Source organism: Culex quinquefasciatus, chromosome 2, assembly GCF_015732765.1.
Source record: "Culex quinquefasciatus strain JHB chromosome 2, VPISU_Cqui_1.0_pri_paternal, whole genome shotgun sequence".
NCBI classification, from domain to species: domain Eukaryota; kingdom Metazoa; phylum Arthropoda; class Insecta; order Diptera; family Culicidae; genus Culex; species Culex quinquefasciatus.
The window spans coordinates 163,457,110-163,474,807 of record NC_051862.1 but is presented as its reverse complement, the minus strand read 5'-3'; the positions used below and the strand labels follow the sequence as shown (position 1 = coordinate 163,474,807).

Sequence of the window (17,698 nt, the reverse complement as noted above, 5' to 3'; positions counted from 1 at the left end):
TAATTGGTGTTTTTTTTTGTGATTTTTTTTGTGATTTTTTTTTTTTGAGATCTTAATTAATTGTTTTGTGATTTTCAAAGCCCTTCCTATATCATCGTTGATCGGAAGGCACGGCGTCGGGTAAATTGTGTATAATGTTTTGAATAAGTTTTTATTTTTAATGGTGAAAAAATCATTTCTATATAATGATCGAAAGACGCACTGACATTTTGGATTAATTAATAGTGGAGTGAAATAATTGTGTGTGAGTGACTTTGTGTGTTAACCGAAAAGACCTTCCCATAGCATCGTTGCTCGGAAGGCTCGCCGACGGGTCTGTTATGAAAGTCCTCCCCATAGCATCGTAGCTCGGGAGGCATCGAAAAGCCAATACCTTATCCTACTAACCCAAAAAATAATAATCACGTGATGCTTGAAGGAGATGCTGTGGATTCAACGGTCTCAAGCGGTATCAACAAGTATATAGCGAAAAACTGTGTGCTTGATGAGTCTGCAACTTCAACTATCGGACTAACATTCCTCCCTTTCGTTGAACTGCAGGCTTCTTGGGAGGGCGCCGGTATTGACTAATAAAGTAGGGATCTTCAGAGGTTAAACAGTGAACGGATGGTTGGCTCCCACTGATCATTTTTGATTCATTGTTTAACTTCAGCTGATCTGTCAATAACGGAGTAGCAGCTCATTGGCAGTCAACCATGCTCATGCTCATGCTCATGCTCGTGTTTGACATTTTCTTTTTCTCTCTCATTCCCGCTTTCACGATCATCCCATCGTAACAACGTTCAGCCACAAAAGCCGTCACAAACCCAATTTCCCAAGCTCAGTTTTACAGTTTTAACTCGCATCACGAGACACAAGTAGAGATCTCAGAAGCTTAAGTGACGGTCGCTATTTTCTCTGATGTTTTTGGTGCAGAGATAATCAAATGATAGTTTTTTTACCACTCATTTGCAACACCGAAGTGTACCAATTTCACTATTTTATTTATAAGCATTTTAATTTGATATTTTTGGGATACTATTTAGTATTTTGCAAGATAAAAATATTTCACGAAGTGAAAGCAACCTCCAAAATTTCCATTTTTCTTTTTTGACTATGTTGATCGTACTACTGGTTGCTGAGATAAAGTTTTAATTTTTCGTTAAATGAGTTTTTCTCAGTGTCATTTAATTAACCAAATTTTTCTAATCGCGAAAACTTGAAAACTATTAGTTCGAATTTTAATGTTGTTGAGTTAAAAGTTTGTGAAAATGTCAGCACTTTTCAATAAAAATTATTCAAAAGTTTTACAATCAAGAATAAATTGTTGAAATGGCACATTATCGAATGTTGGGTTGGATTTAAAAATCCCGATATATATTTTATAAAGCACACAATTCCGCCAAAATTTTATTTGTTATAATTAATTCGAAGTTTTGAATATCCGAAGTTCCTATAAAACTTTCGGATAATCAAGGCTTAGGATAGTCGAGCCTGGACAACTCATTTTGACGCTTCCAATACGTTCGATTTAGTGAGCATTCGAATTGAAAGGCAAATGCAAATCTGCTCTGTTTTAAAAATTAGTATTTTTAGATGATATCGAATTTTGCGGGGGGGCGCAGGGGTAGCGGCTTCGGCTGCCGATCCCGATGATGCTATGAGACGCGGGTTCGATTCCCGCCTTATCCACTGAGCTTCTATCAGATGGTGAAGTAAAACGTCGGTCCCGGTTTCTCCTGTCTCGTCAGAGGCGCTGGAGCAGAAATCCCACGTTAGAGGAAGGCCATGCCCCGAGGGCCGTAGTGCCAATAGTTTCGTTTCGTTTCGATTTTTGCAATGTTCTTATCATTATCTACAACAAACTTTGCTGAAGACTGCAAGTGAAATTCTTTGATATTTTAATTTTTTTTGAAAGATCCATGTTTTTTTAAACAGGTTTTGTTAAAAAAAAAAGTTATGCTTGATTATATTATATTTGTTTCTCTTAACCACTTTCCCCTTTCGTCGAGGGCCTTATATAATTTTATTTAAATGTTTAAAATCATTATTAGAATTCGATCATCCCAACTTCCTTCATGGAATTCTCCCAACGTGTATTGTGCTCAATCAACACCAATATTGTTCAACTGCGCATCGCAACACACTATCGGACAGCGCGGCTCCGCGACTTGCTTCCACACGTGTGTGTGCGTACCATCAGAACTCGCTCTCTCTTCCGTCCGCAACATATCACACTTCTCTCGCGAACACCGCGCGCGTGGTGTTTTTCCGCCGTCCGTGCCGCGCGATTAGTTAGTGGTCGTCGTGTCGCAGTTTTAAGCTGACTTTTATTCCTCTGTTTCTCGCGATTTCGCGTCCTCTTCGGCAGGGTCGCACTTTCCAGCCGCAGTTCGTGTGAGATTTGCAGCTGCACCTCAGCAGGAGACATTTTGCACAAATACTTTAGAGTTAGTTTGAGCATAGTTTTTTTCAGTTTTTGTTTTTATCTACAACATATGTTTTAGTGCGCCCATTTTCCGCCCCACTTCGGCACGGTTCGTGTTGCGTTCGGGCCCCATCGGTGCTGCCAGGCCTTAAAAAAGTCGATAAATAGGCTGGAAAAACGCGGAAAGCGCTCACATTTGCGCGGAAAATTGTCATCGCTTCGTGTGATCGCGTGAAACGTGTCGCGTCGTGTGCATTCGAAAGTGAAATTCCGGAAACCTTCGGCACATTATTTCATCACGAAGACGACGACGACCCGAATGTGTGTCACGCTTCTGTGCAGAAGAAACATCGCAGCATCATCTTCCAGAAAGCAGATTCGTACTCACCACCACATGGCCGTCGCGTCGCGTAGCAGGCCGCGAGTGTGTCTTCTTTTTGTTGTTGCTTGATAGTCGTTTGCGGCGCGCAGATTAACGCATACCAAGGGGGGGCCAATAATGACAACAACAACAACGATAAAAACAACAACAACGGGCGCAGTGAATAATAATAATAGGAAACACATGTTTGGATAAACAAGGGTCGTGATGGGAAAGTGTTTATGCAAAAGTGTTTGCAAAGAATTCCACTGAGTGTTGAAAATCTATCAAAACAAAAGTTTTGGCTTTCGTAGCGGAGTCGTCTTGGCATAAATTAGCTGAGCTGGGTTTTTTGTTTGATACTCTCTCTTTCGCTCACACGTGGGAAGAGTGCACGCACGTGTGGGGATCTCCATACTGAAGTGGACACGAGCAGGGCTCCTAAAATGGAGAGGAAAACACACGTGCTTTAATGTTTTTGATTGGTTGCTTTCCGTTCTGAATCAATCCGAATGAACATTTTTAGGGTCAATATTTTAAATTTCAATGAAGTGAAAATTTCTGAACTTCTCCTAAATCTCTTAAGGGAATTTAAAAGAGATATGAGTTTGTTACGCTCCTACATTATGTCAGTTTGACTGGCTGAAAAAAAACGACAAAATACTTATAAACGTGATTCAATCCAAAGACCTTTGACTTATTGAATCTGTACCGCTACAGTGTCGGCCATTTTACGAAAAAAAAGTTTTAACCCTTGAACGGTGCATATCAACCAACGGGTTTTGCACCAAGATTTTTGATGAGCACATTTTATTATTTATTATTTTATAATTAATTCAATCGATTTTTTTAAAAGTGTTCAGCAAAGTTTGCATAAGAACACGTTTTCGATTATTATTTTTCTTAAATAAAACGGTCGGTTTTTTTAAAATTAAAATAGTTTTCTGATCGATTTGGTGTCTTCGAGATTTCATCAAGAAAATTCAGATTTAGGGAAACTAACCCGAAACCCCTTTTCAGCCTATTTCTATTATTATATTTTGATAATGAATTCCAGCTTTCATTAAGTGTTTTTGACTGTTCTAAATCAATAAATATCTCAAATAAAAGTGAGCATGATAAGTGTATAAAATAAAAGTGATGAGAATTGGTCGAACGGCTTAGAGTGATTAAGATATATTTCCCCTACTTCGTACGTAGATACATTCTGGAAATTACTAAAGCTGTTGCAAACAATATTCAAAGTTTTCGCCCCCCTCTCTCCCCCCTCCTTCTTCAAAATCAGAATAAAATTTCAACGTATTTTGAATGAAATAAGTTGATTTTTTTTTAAATGCTTCCGCTGTGTTGATAATGTTTAGAAAATATTTTATATTTTAGTGAATTTTGCTATATTTTTTCCAAATTATTTTTCTCGTAAGAACTTAATTTTTTTCAATCTAATTATTGCAAATTATTTTTCATTGAAATGTAGAATTTCTTGCATGTAAATTTATTTTTTTATGTATTTTTTAAAATTATTAATCCATCGGAATTTATTTTTATTAAATATTGTTCGTTAAATATTTGACATATCTTGATTTTTGAGCAGTTCTCTACGAAATCGACCTTTTTTTATTTTAATTTTTGTATTTTTTTAATCCGGCAGAAACTTTTATGTCGCTTTCGGTATAGCCATTCTGCATCATTAGTTGGTCCATTCAAAAATCTTTTGAAGGCATTTTTGATCGATTTGGTGTCTTCGGCAAGGTTGTAGGTATTGATAAGGACTACACTGAAAAAAATGATACACGGTACAAAAAGGTAAAATATGAAACATTCGTCAAATTTTCCGATCATTTCGAAAACAATGTTTTCAAAATTTTCAAATCCAGACTAACATTTCATAAGGGACAAACATTCAATATTTCACGAATGATTCATATTTTGACATTGTAAATCGTATTATTGGTTGCTGAGATATCGACATTAGAAAATTGTGAGTCGTTTGGGTGAGACTTAGAAAAAATCAATTTTCCTGTTTTTAAATCTTTGCATGGCAATATCTCAGCAACTAATGGTCGTTCCTCAGCCTTTCAAAAACATATTTTGAAAGTGGCAAACAAGTGCACTCATTTTAAAAATTGAAAAGCTGCGACTATTTTAAAACAAGGTACCTAAAAATGGCTATAACTTGAAAACGGTGCACTTTATCAAAATTTCACTGGAGTACTTTTTGATTTCAAATTTGATTTTACATCCAAAAATGAAATAAAAAAAATTTGCGATCAATATTTCGATTTTTTGAAAATATCTGTATTAATTCAAAAATTCATAACTCGTTCAAAGATTTTTTGCACAACCTGGTAATTTCTGGAAAGTTGGCACTTGATGTCCTCTAAAACATTTTTTAAAAAAAAGATAAAAAAGTGATTTTGCAAATCAAGTTTTAGTGAGAAAAAGTTTAAATTAAAATTAACAAATTTTGTTTTACTGTGTATCATTTTTTTAGTCCTTATCGATACTTATCGATCTTATCGATATAATAATAATATAATAATAATAATGTTTATTAAATTTATAACATGTTAACAGTAATGTCTGACTTCCCTAATGAATATAATTCTTTTAAACTTTGCCGAAGACACCAAATCGATCAAAAAAATCCTGAAATTCCAGCTACCAACTTTGTTTGGAAAATTATATGGACAAATAATGATGCAAAATGGCTTCTTTGGGCATACTGAAGGCATCAAAAAAGTTTCAGCCCGATTAAAAAATACAAAGAAAACTTAGAGAATTGCTCTTTTTTCTATTCTGTTTTTTGAATCTGATTTTTGGACATTTGTTATGAAGAGTTCCCAAAATAAGCGTTCAATTTTAAAACAATTTCATAGATTTAACATCATTTAAGCATTCAAAAAAATCGTTGGCATTGGCTTGATTTAACATTCAATTGAAATTCATAACTGCAGCAAAGCTCATAACAATTCAGAACCTTATTGACAGCCCGCCTCCCAGCTGATGTATTGCATCAGATACCAACTAACCTCCGATGGTATTGCACATGAATGCCTCCTAGGTCACACTTATCATGGCTACATCGGCTCACATATTTTAAGTACTTTTATATTCCCATCTATGTGCTTTTGGCATTGGAGTAGATAGGCCCTTTTTAAAAAATACTCTTAACATCATCACAACATGTACGTCTGCCCCACGCGGAATAAAACTGTCAGCTTTGCTGCAATAAAACGAAATCAGTGTCATTATAGTTCCGAAAGATAAGCAGCAGCCTGTTGTACTAGTTTATTTATAGCGGTCCGTTGTTGTTGTCATTGTCGAGATACTTCAAATTGAACTTTGGTAGACACACTCCAAGCGAGGGGCGCGAGTTACGAAATCCTAACACACATAATTCCCTCTAATAGGTTAGAAGTGGTGCCGCCATTATGGCATTATGGCAAGCGTCATTATCGTTCGCGCGGTGGTCGCGTGATAGCGTGTACTTTTTCGATCCACAGTGGAACGGTGTTGGTTTGACACTTTTTACCCGTCACTGAAAGTTGTCAAACTATCGCGGTTGCACTGTGTCTCGTTTTCGCTCGTACTTGTATTGGAGCAGTTCTCTAGGATTTCGGTCATTCGATTTTTTTTGTATTTTTTAATCCGACTGAAACTTTTTTGGTGCCTTCGGTATGCCCAAAGAAGCCATTTTGCATCATTAGTTTGTCCATATAATTTTCCATACAAATTCGGCAGCTGTCCATACAAAAATGATGTATGAAAATTCAAAAATCTGTATCTTTTGAAGGATTTTTGATCGATTTGGTGTCTTCGGCAAAGTTGTAGGTATGGATACGGACTACACTGGAAAAAATAATACACGGTAAAATTTGGTGATTTTTTTATTTAACTTTTATCACTAAAACTTGATTTACAAAAACACTATTTTTATTTTTTGATATGTTTTAGAAGGCATAAAATGCCAACTTTTCAGAAATTTCAGGTTGTGCAAAAATCACTGACCGAGTTATGAATTTTTAATCAATACTGATTTTTTCAAAAAATCGAAATTTTGGTCGTAAAAATTTTTCAACTTTATTTTCGATGTAAAATTAAATTTGCAATCAAAAAGTACTTTAGTGAATTTTTGATAAAGTGCACCGTTTTCAAGTTATAGCCATATTTAAGTGACTTTTTTGAAAATAGTCGCAGTTTTTCATTTTTTTAAATTAGTGCACATGTTTGCCCAGTTTTGAAAAAAATATTTTTGAAAAGCTGAGAAAATTCTCTATATTTTGCTTATTTGGACTTTGTTGATACGACCTTTAGTTGCTGAGATATTGCAATGCAAAGGTTTAAAAACAGGAAAATTGATGTTTTCTAAGTTTCACCCAAACAACCCACCATTTTCTATCGTCAATATCTCAGCAACTAATGGTCCGATTTTCAATGTTAATATATGAAACATTTGTGAAATTTTCCGATCTCTTCGAAAAAATATTTTGGAATTTTCAAATCAAGACTAACATTTCACAAAGGCCAAACATTCAATATTACGCCCTTTTAAAATGTTTGTCTTGATTTGAAAATTCCAAAAATATTTTTTCGAAAAGATCGGAAAATTTCACAATTGTTTCATATATTAACATTGAAAATCGGACCATTAGTTGCTGAGATATTGACGATAGAAAATGGTGGGTTGTTTGGGTGAAACTTAGAAAACATCAATTTTCCTGTTTTTAAACCTTTGCATTGCAATATCTCAGCAACTAAAGGTCGTATCAACATAGTCCGAATAAGCAAAATATAGAGAATTTTCTCAGCTTTTCAAAATATTTTTTCAAAACTGGGCAAACATGTGCACTAATTTAAAAATGAAAACTGCGACTATTTTCAAAAAGTCACTTAAATATGGCTATAACTTGAAAACGGTGCACTTTATCAAAATTTTAGTAAAGTACTTTTTGATTGCAAATTTGATTTTACATCGAAAATGAAGTTGAAAAATTTTACGACCAAAATTTCGATTTTTGAAAAATCAGTATTGATTAAAAAATTCATAACTCGGTCAGTGATTTTTGCACAACCTGGAAATTTCTGAAAAGTTGGCATTTTATGTCTTCTAAAACATATCAAAAATAAAAAAATTAAAAATAGTGTTTTTTGTAAATCAAGTTTTAGTGATAAAGTTAAATAAAAAATCACCAAATTTTTTTACCGTGTATTATTTTTCCAGTGTAGTCCGTATCCATACCTACAACTTTGCCGAAGACACCAAATCGATCAAAAAATTCCTTCAAAAGATACAGATTTTTGAATTTTCATACATCATTTTTGTATGGACAGCTGCCGAATTTGTATGGAAAATTATATGGACAAACTAATGATGCAAAATGGCTTCTTTGGGCATACCGAAGGCACCAAAAAAGTTTCAGCCGAATTAAAAAATACAAAAATTAAAATTGAAGAAAAAAGACCGATTTCGTAGAGAATTGCTCATTGGCAATTTAGTCGCGCTGACAAAACGGTCATGTGTCAACACGCGGTGGCGATGGTGTGTGCGATGCATTAAATTGTACATTTTGCGTGTTTTCTCTCGCTCAAAACTTTATTGTTTGGACGCTGGTGGACTGTAAATAAAGTGGCTCGATAGCGATGGACAAACACACAGACACACATTCGGTTGGGTCATCTCGTCGTCCGTTTAGTGAGTTGTTTACTATTTTTCGCTCAAACCATTTTCACGCTTTTTAACTAACTGAAGCTGTTGCAGATTGTGAAGCAGAACTAAACGTGAAAGGTTTTCTCGTGACATCGTGGTGGTCAGCAGAAGTGACAAATTTATATCTGTTGTCAAGCGTATTGGTGAAACATAGTGTGGATATACTTCAATAAGAATTGAAAAGTGCTTTTAATGCAAGTAAAAATTTGACCGCGTAAAGTCAGTTTGTGGAGCAATATCAATTTTGAATAAAACAGAAATAAGGGAAAAACAGTCAGTACTTTGCATTTCTGGATTAACATTTGCAACGAATAACAAGCATCGAACATTTCAAAGGTGAGTCAAATTGATATTGGATATTTGGATTGTGTCATTCAGGGATGATATTATAATTTTTTCACTGTACTTTTGTCACTACGGAAACTGAGACACACATATTTCACCATGGAGGACAATCTCCCATAAACTCTCAAAAGATCATCAAAGCGAATTGCGAATTGCGAAAAGATCATCAAAGAGTAAATGATATTTTGATGATTTTTGTCTATAATTTCTATTTGATTACATAATTACATTGTTTACAAATATTGTACAGTAGCCCTGGTCGGAAAATTTAAGGAAGATCTGTTTTTTTTTTTCAGCAAAAAAGGGGTTTTAGAACTTTTGTGTACTCATAACAGTCTTGCTTGCTTGAGAATTAAGGTTGTTTCCGATTCTTATGTTTAGAAAAATCGAACTTTTCAGAAATACTTCGGTGAATCAACGACTTCTACCAGCAAAATTACCATAACCATTAGAGCAAACCTACCAACATATTTTTTTCGAACTATGCAAAATAAGAGCAAAAGAACAAAGAACATTCTTTTATCGTTTGTTCAACATATTCCTTTAAGGGGTTACATACATATTTTGTAGGGTAGGGTAGTCATCAATGAGACACTTTTGGTTTTCAACCTTCAACGATTATTCTAATTTTTTCATCAGCATGTTTTAATGAGCTTTTAGTTGCATTATCTTTCTTTTAATGTGCTCTAATATTGACCAAAATATGAGATCGATCCGACATCTACAGCCAGAGTTATTCAACTGTCTCATTGTAGACGCACTTGGCAGGAACAATGAGACAGCTGGGGAACAATGAGACACTCTACGAAAATCAAAATTTTTCTAGCAATACATCATGTTTTTGTATTGTTCAATTGCAGGTGACTTGCCTTGAACATTTTAGAGCAATTTTGCCAACATGAAACTTTTAATAACAAAAGTTATACTAAAAAGTATTTAAATTTTGTAAAATCCATATATTAATACCAAATAACTTTGTATTTTTGGTTAAATGAAGTTTAAACTCTATAAATATGCCAAAAATCACTTTTAATTCATGTTTTGAAAGATTTCCATCGATTTTGAAAAGTTTATTGAAGAAAAAACAAAGTGTCTCATTGTTACCCATGGGCTGAAATGAGTGGGGAACAATGAGACAGCCCTGGATTCTGGCTATATTCTAAATTTTGGCCAAATCTAATGAAAGGACATTGTAGCCCAACTTAATCCCTATGGAACGTCGAAAGAAATTTGAAGAAATATTATTTTTGTGTAAACGGCAGCCTACGAGCGAAAAGGTTTTTTTTGTCCATAATTTACTTTTACACCCCAGAATCAAACATTTATGATTTACTTTTCAAGGGAGCGTCCATAACCAAAGCCACTTATATGGCAGACGTGTATCCAGTAGACACACCTTTCCCTCAAATATGAGCCTGATTGGTTGAAACTACGACTTGTGAGAGCCATTTTATCATTGTTCCCCGTGTCTCATTGATGACTACTCTACCCTACAAGTTTCATATTACAGAAAATTCACAAAATTTACTAAAAATATGACTTTTAATCACTCCTGAAAGTTTCACAAAGATATTACATGATTAAACAGAGTAAGAGACGATTCAAGATCAAAATTTTGCCATGCGCAAAGCGAACTGTCAAATTTTGTAAAGGTTTTACTCTAAACAAGGACTTGATTTACGGGTGTCACGATATCTCGAGATGGAGGAATGGAATATCCCGTGAGCATGACGAAGCCCAAATTCGAAATTTAGATTTTTTTTTAAATACAAAAATCAAAAACTGACGTTTTTTTCTTATATGAACAACATAAACATATTTTTATCTTTTTTAAAAATTAAGTTTTTGAATATCGACCATCATCATGCCCACAGGACCGGTTTAACGAGTCTTCACCAACATTTTGAGCTGATCTGGTCTAAGCAGTGTTGAGATATCGTGGCCCCCCTTTAGAAACTGCTTACTTATTTATTTATTCAATTCAAATAATGTAACTTAGGGCTTAGCCTTTTAATTTGTTACAAAGTGTGCAGATGCAGGATTTGATTCAATATCGATAAATCGATTCCTTAAAGCTATGTTTCTCTTTATCCTAATTTTAATTAACGCTGGCGAGTTCTGACAGTATGTTTTCTTTGAAATTTTTATAAGAATGACTATTTTTTATACTAATGCTTAATTGATTCCAATTCACTTACAACTGCGCAATGGTACATCCAAATGTTTTCATATTTATTTTGTTGATTGATGAAAGTGTACATTTAAATGCCCTGCAAAAAGATTATAAAATAGTTTAAAAGTGTGCCACACCAACTTCGGACATTTTTGACGATTTACATATATGTAACCCCTTAATATATTGCATTATAAAAAAATATTAAATTTCATCCCAAAAATTGAGAGAACTTGAATATATTGAAGATGAAAAATAGAATCACATTAAGTTTCTCAAAAAACCAAATGCAATTTTTAAATTGATATTTTTATATGAGTCTGTTTTCAATAACAATATTTTTTTAGGAATAAATCTTCAACATCTTTTTGAAAATGTTCTTGCTTATGTTTGATTTGCTAAAAATAGAATTTTGAACAGGTATTTTTATTTAGTTCAATACAAGTTTGAATTTGAGGGTATCGTTTTTAAGAGTGATTTTTGATAGAATATTGATTTTTTTTAGGTTTTGATACCTCTTTTATATTGTTTTGCTAAAAATCTATTGTATTTTTTTTGAGTTCATTGTATAGCATTTATTATTGTAATTATAATCAAACAGGGTATTTTTTCAATATTTTTGAGGCTTCAGACCTGAAAAACAGAAAACTTAAGGATTTTTCATCATGTATTTTTTGAAATTTTACAATTTTTCGACACTATTTTCCATTTTTATTTCAAAATGTTGAAAATTAGACTTGAAATTTAAGAATCAGTTTCAGAACTGAGGGATAGTAGATTTTGGTTTTGATTGTTGATTGTTTTTGTTGTAAGTTAAATGAAGTAGCCCAACGGCAATTTATTTGAGAAAAAATTAGCCTGACGAGCAAATTTGTTTTAAGTTATATTATGTTTTTAATGTGTTATTTGTATTGGTACATTATATATATATATATATATATATATATATATATATATATATATATATATATATATATATATTAGGTGGGTACGTTTTTCAAAAAGTTCTCGGATCAAGTTTTAGTATGGTTCCCCTTGTAGGGCATACCCATAGGGACTTTCATGCCAAATATCAGCTCATTTGGTTGTAAACTGGCTGCGCGCATCAGGGTTAAAGTTTACATGGAAATCACTATGGGAAATTGGAACTTTTTGTTCAAACGCTCCTACAGGTCTGGGAAAATCACGCGTCAACTTCTGGTATGGTCAGCCCTATGGGGAATGGTCTGGAGAACACTTTTCCCGAAGAGAGCATATGGATTCGTTGTCCCTAGACCTGGCGCATCGGCAAACAATCCGATGTCTCCGGAATCAACGGTTTTCCCTAAAAAAGCATCAAATTTTCCTTAGCATGCTATGAAAGCTTGATGAACATCGCGACGCCATACGTCAGGCAGCTACCACGATCCAATGCGCACCTTGGGGACAGAATGGACAACCCTAATTCCTTCTGGAATTTGTTCATTGGACCATCCCCTACACGCCTGTCTTTATTCCGAGTGAATCCATGTTGTCCCCAGATCTGTAGGAACGATTGAACGAAAAGCATAAAAATCCCATAGTAATTTACATGTAAACTTTGAACCGCTGGGGACAGGCCAATTCTCAACCAAATGGGCTGATATTTGGCATGAGAGTCCCTATGGGTATCCTCTTCTAGGGGAACCTCGGTTTGCCTGATTCTGAGAACTTTTTTGTTTGGATGAAACACCCTAATATATATATATTAATAAGGCCGTTTCAAATATTTATCAAAGTTTATGCAAAACAACTGGGCAGGTGTAAAATGCATTTTAAAACACGTTTTTGACTAAAATGTTGAGTTTTACCAAATAAGTTGTTTCAATAGTGAATATCTGCAATTTGGATGAAGTTAGGAGAGAGTGCTTAACCTGCCAAACATATGAGAATTTCCCTTACTTCGAATTGATATTTAAATATTTTTGATTCTTGATTATATTTTGTTTTATGACAGTTTTGAAACACTTGTATAACACTGCCTACATTCTTTCTCAAACTAGAGAAAAAGAGGGGAATTTTCTTCAAATTCACATGTGTTAGAGCTTAAATGTTTAGGGGTTTATAAGAGGATCAAAATTTAAAGTTAGCAAAGAAATCCCTTGCATGTGCGTTAATTTGGACTGTGCTTTCAGAATTTTAAAATGTTTTCCACGTCAAGTCCAAGTCAAATAATGCTTGCGGAATGTTGGAAATATTTTGTTGGTAAACTTTTAATCGATGAATTAAAAAATAATTAATTTTGTACTTTTTTTGTCGGTACTTGATATACAATAGTCCGAAAACTAATTATCTTCTATTGATATATTCTTCATCCTTTCCCTACCGTAACCAGTTTAATGGCATTAAACAACCAACGTGATTAGCATGTCCAAAGTCAATTAATATCTCGACAGGTGTCATCAATCAATCAATGCACCACAAAGATGCAACACAAGGGTTGAGCTTAGAAACTGCAACAAAGTAGCGTAACTGGTTTTGCTTCTACTGTCCACGCTTTTCTTCATCTTGTTGGAATTAATCGATTCCATCGAACTGGCAACTCTGCCCCTTCGACACCGCTGACTGGTTGCCATTAATTCTATTAATAACTATCCCCGGCCCAGACTTTGTCCGTGTGGCGGAAGTTTATTTATTCGCTGAATGTGCGGCGAGAAGAGTTTATTTACCAAGTGGAATTTGAATTTGTTTCCATTTTTTTACTGCTGCCCATCCAGATATTGAAACAGTTTGTTTGTTTTTGCGTGCTGTCGAGTCAGTCAGTCTCGAATGGAGCCGTTTCAGAAAATTGACACGTGCTATTTCTTGAGCCTGATAAGCCTCATCGCGCGCGCCCGTATTTACCGGTTCCACATTTTGCTTGATCGCTCCGCGTCTCCGGTGCTGTGCTATCTGGGAGGGTTGACAGTCGGGTGGCGTTGTGGTTTCTTGTACCAATATTGACCATATGAAGAAAATAATTTGAAAAAATCATCAAATTTTATTTGTATGATTCAAAACTCTGTTTTTTGCAATTTTCAATGGCAAATAAATTTAAAAGCAAGGTCAAATAAAAATGTGTAGTTTTATAGAGAGAATCTCTATCTTAAAACATATTTTTGTTTTCCAGCACCAATGTCTTCCTACACAGCAAAAAATCCGATGGTAAAATCGCATGCACATAAATTTCGTCAAGAAAGACACTAAATATTACACACTGCATGTAAAATTTCTGTAGACACAAAAAAAAGTTGTAACCGACGGGATTCAAACCCAGCACCAATAGTTAGGACAGGTTAGGACTGGCGCCTTAGCCCACCCGGCCATCTGACCGATGAAGAATGTAAAGGATAAACGCATATATGAGCTTGACATTTCGGTCCAGAAGGTTTCCCATACTGATGGGCTACATATTTTAGGGTCTAAAATTACACAGAATTTCATAAAATAATGCATTTTACACCTAAGCTTTTTACACGCAGCTGGATAACTACTCTTTTAGCTGTGAATATTTAACAATTTTCAATTAAATTCAAAAGCAAAAACTATGAAAATTTGAAAATTGCTTCCGATTAAAAAAAAATTAACAAATATTTATATGAAAGTGTTAAGAAAAAAAATTGTGCAAAAACTGTCAAATAAATCTAAATGATATGATGTTAAACAAACTATTTCTTATTTGAAACAAGAGAACACAACGGCGTCTAGTTATCACAACACCACCGTAAAACCGGCCGGTTTGTACCGTGAACTCCTGATAAAAAAATGTCAACCGGTGGCGTCAAGATATGAGAAAAGGTAGTAAAAATAGCGGTTCCAGTAATCGCTTTCAGCACCGGATGAATGACGCTCGCGGTGCAGCTTGTTGGGTCGCTTTTTGCCATCACAGTAAAAAAAAATTATAGAAAAAAATGTTTGAATTTTGGTATCAGATAGTTGTGTAATTTTTCCAAACGTTGTCAAAATATAAGTGGAAAATGAACCAGAAGCTTATTTTGGGAAAATGGTTTAACTTTAGATTTTTTATTTTGACAAAACCCCTGAACTAATCGGTTACACCTCTTTAGAGTTGGAAACTCTGATAAAGGAAATCTTTCCGTGAAACATTCCGGTGTAACTGAGGTTTGATTATTGATTATTTCATAGTACTCTTGGTATCGAGACCGGAGTGAGAGTGATCTAATCAGAAACAGCGAAAAAATCCAACACCCATTTCCAATAAAAAAAAAAAAATCCGCAATCCGCAATAATGATTTGTACAAAAAAAAAAAATGAATAAAGTGGAAATGATTTCAATGCCTTCCTAATGTTTGATAACCGTTAATTTAATTGATTAATCTAATTCACCATCAAAATGCACGCGCACGTGCACTAAAATTTACGGTGTCGATCCACGTCAAAGTCATTAAAAATCGGTAATGTGAATTGAATGAGCTTGCGTGATACGTTGTTGTTACCTTATTTCCATATGATAAATTTTGTATATCTTAAGGTATGGCCACGAATTAAACGGAGGCGTGGCGGCATCTTTGAGCTAATTTTATTGTTTAGCTTGAAATCAGGCAAGGCCGGACAGGTCCGCCAATTAACGGTGATTTACAAAGGTTTGATGAATGTTTACTGCAAGTTGAATCAATGTGGATTAAGACGTGATGGATACTTTTAATTATATAATTATTGAATTAGTCAGTCAAGAGAACTAAGCATCCCTAAATAATAAATTTCAACAGTTAGTTTAATAAAAACTACACCCAAACAGCGGTCGCATGATTTTGATGCATAGCGGCATGGAAGTATATCAGAATCTACATGAAAACTGTCCTCATGCATTTTTTGCGATATAGGGGTATGACATTTTTGCCCGTTATCGACATTTATCGACATTACCGACAGCTTTTTGGTTGTATTTTACAAAAAAAAAACCCTTAACAGAACGAGGATTGAACCACCAACATTTTGGTTATTTAATCCGACACGCTACCACCGCGCCATGGACGCTCGTTGAAATGATAGTGAAAGAGCACCAACATATTCTTCTCTTTGGATTGTTGCTCGGGGACGGGTCAGCTTTATGTGTGTTGGTGGTAACTGCAGATCGCTGAAATATTTACCATATAGAGGGATGGCGTCGCTATATTTAGAACACTTTTTCCACTTTTTCTCATCGAAACCGACTACTTTATCGACTTTATTTTGCTGGGCGAGATAGGAAGCCGTCTATTTTTAGACGATGACTCAGCACTTTTCCACTCTTGCACTTAAAAAAACCAGATGGCAGCACGATGTAACGCCACGTCCCTATTAAACCACGTGGAAACTTTAAGGGGAGGGGGGGAGGGGTTATTGGTGGTTGTTTTTTTTATTTTTTTTTGTAAGGAAATTGTCCACGACGGGGGAGGGGGGTTGAGATTTCCATAAAAGTGTCCACGTAGTTTATGGATACTACACCCAAACGAAAAATATATCTCAAAATCTGCAACAGTGGATTTGCTGCAGAAAATGTTATATTTTATTACATATTTTGCAGCAAGCCCATAGATCATTTTTGCCCGCGTGTAAACACGTCAGCGATCTGCAGTTCTCACCAACACATAGAATGCTGGTGTGTCCCCGAGCAACACTCTAGAGAGAACATTATGTTCGCGCTCTGTCCTTCACCATTCATCAAGCGCCCATGGCGCGGTGGTAGCGTGTCGGATCAGCAACCTAGAAGTTGATGGTTCAATCCTCGTTCCATTAAGATTTTTTTCTGCAATACAATCAATCTGCCGTCGGTAATGTCGATAATTGTCGGTAACGGGCAAAAATGTCATACCCCTATATCGCAAAAAATGCATGAGGACAGTTTTCATGCAGATTCTGATATACTTTCATGCCGCCATGTATCACAATCATGCGACCGCCGGTTGGCTGTACCTATTATTACTATACGGGCAATTGATAAATTTGAATGTTTTCGGAAAAAATCATCAAAAATTTGATATTTGCAGTATATTTGAAACTGCCAGATATTTTAAATAGTGCTCAGTACTATTTTTTTTGCCTCAAATCTTTAGAGGAGCCTTCCTAACCGGCTCCGTGGCTTAATGGTTACGGATTCTGCCTCATAAGCAGAAGGTTCAGGGATCAAATCCCGGCCGGTACCTATGAAATTTGGAATCAGGAAATTGAACTTTGAATATGAACAAAAACGAAAATGAATCAGGTGGGATTCGAACTCACACCTTTGGATTGGTGGTCTGGGACGCTAAGCAGTCGGCCATCAGAAGGTTTACACCAGGCCTGCCCAACGTACGGCCCGCGGGCCGGATCCGGCCCGTGAAGCCATTTCATCCGGCCCGCGACGACTTTTCAAAATAGTTCTATGACTGGCCCCTAACGTTGATCATGAAATATTAAATAAAAAATTGAGTGTCTAAATAAAAAAAAAATTGAGATCATTTTTTTTGCGATAAAATGATGTGAATTCAACTATTATTTTGATTTGGGATTTGGCTTTGTAATTTTTAAATATTTTTTTCTTTCGAATGATTTTTTTTTAATGTTTTAATTTACTCATGTCATTTCTTTATTGAAAGTTTCAGAATCAACCAATAAACTGTAAAATGGCGAAAGATAACGAAATTACCCATTTCGTTAAATTGTTAAATGAAAAAAAAAAAGGTGCAGGTGGTTATGTTACACATGACCAGTATGACAAAGAACTTT

General features: G+C 35.0%; 1 protein-coding gene across 4 annotated transcripts in view; it reads left to right on the top strand.

Annotated features, from left to right (window-relative positions):
• Positions 1 to 2,257: 2,257 nt before the first annotated feature.
• Positions 2,258 to 17,698, top strand: part of LOC6037080 (cGMP-dependent protein kinase, isozyme 2 forms cD4/T1/T3A/T3B) — a 289,426-nt gene continuing 273,985 nt past the window's right edge. For 2 of the 4 annotated variants that reach the window (XM_038255437.1, XM_038255434.1), the window contains exons 1-2: positions 2,269 to 2,429; positions 8,518 to 8,811. The gene's annotated coding sequence lies outside the window, so the exon portion shown is untranslated. Of the gene's footprint in view, positions 2,430 to 8,517; positions 8,812 to 17,698 lie in introns of all 4 variants that reach the window. The other 2 variants (XM_038255436.1, XM_038255435.1) reach the window with 2 other exon arrangements.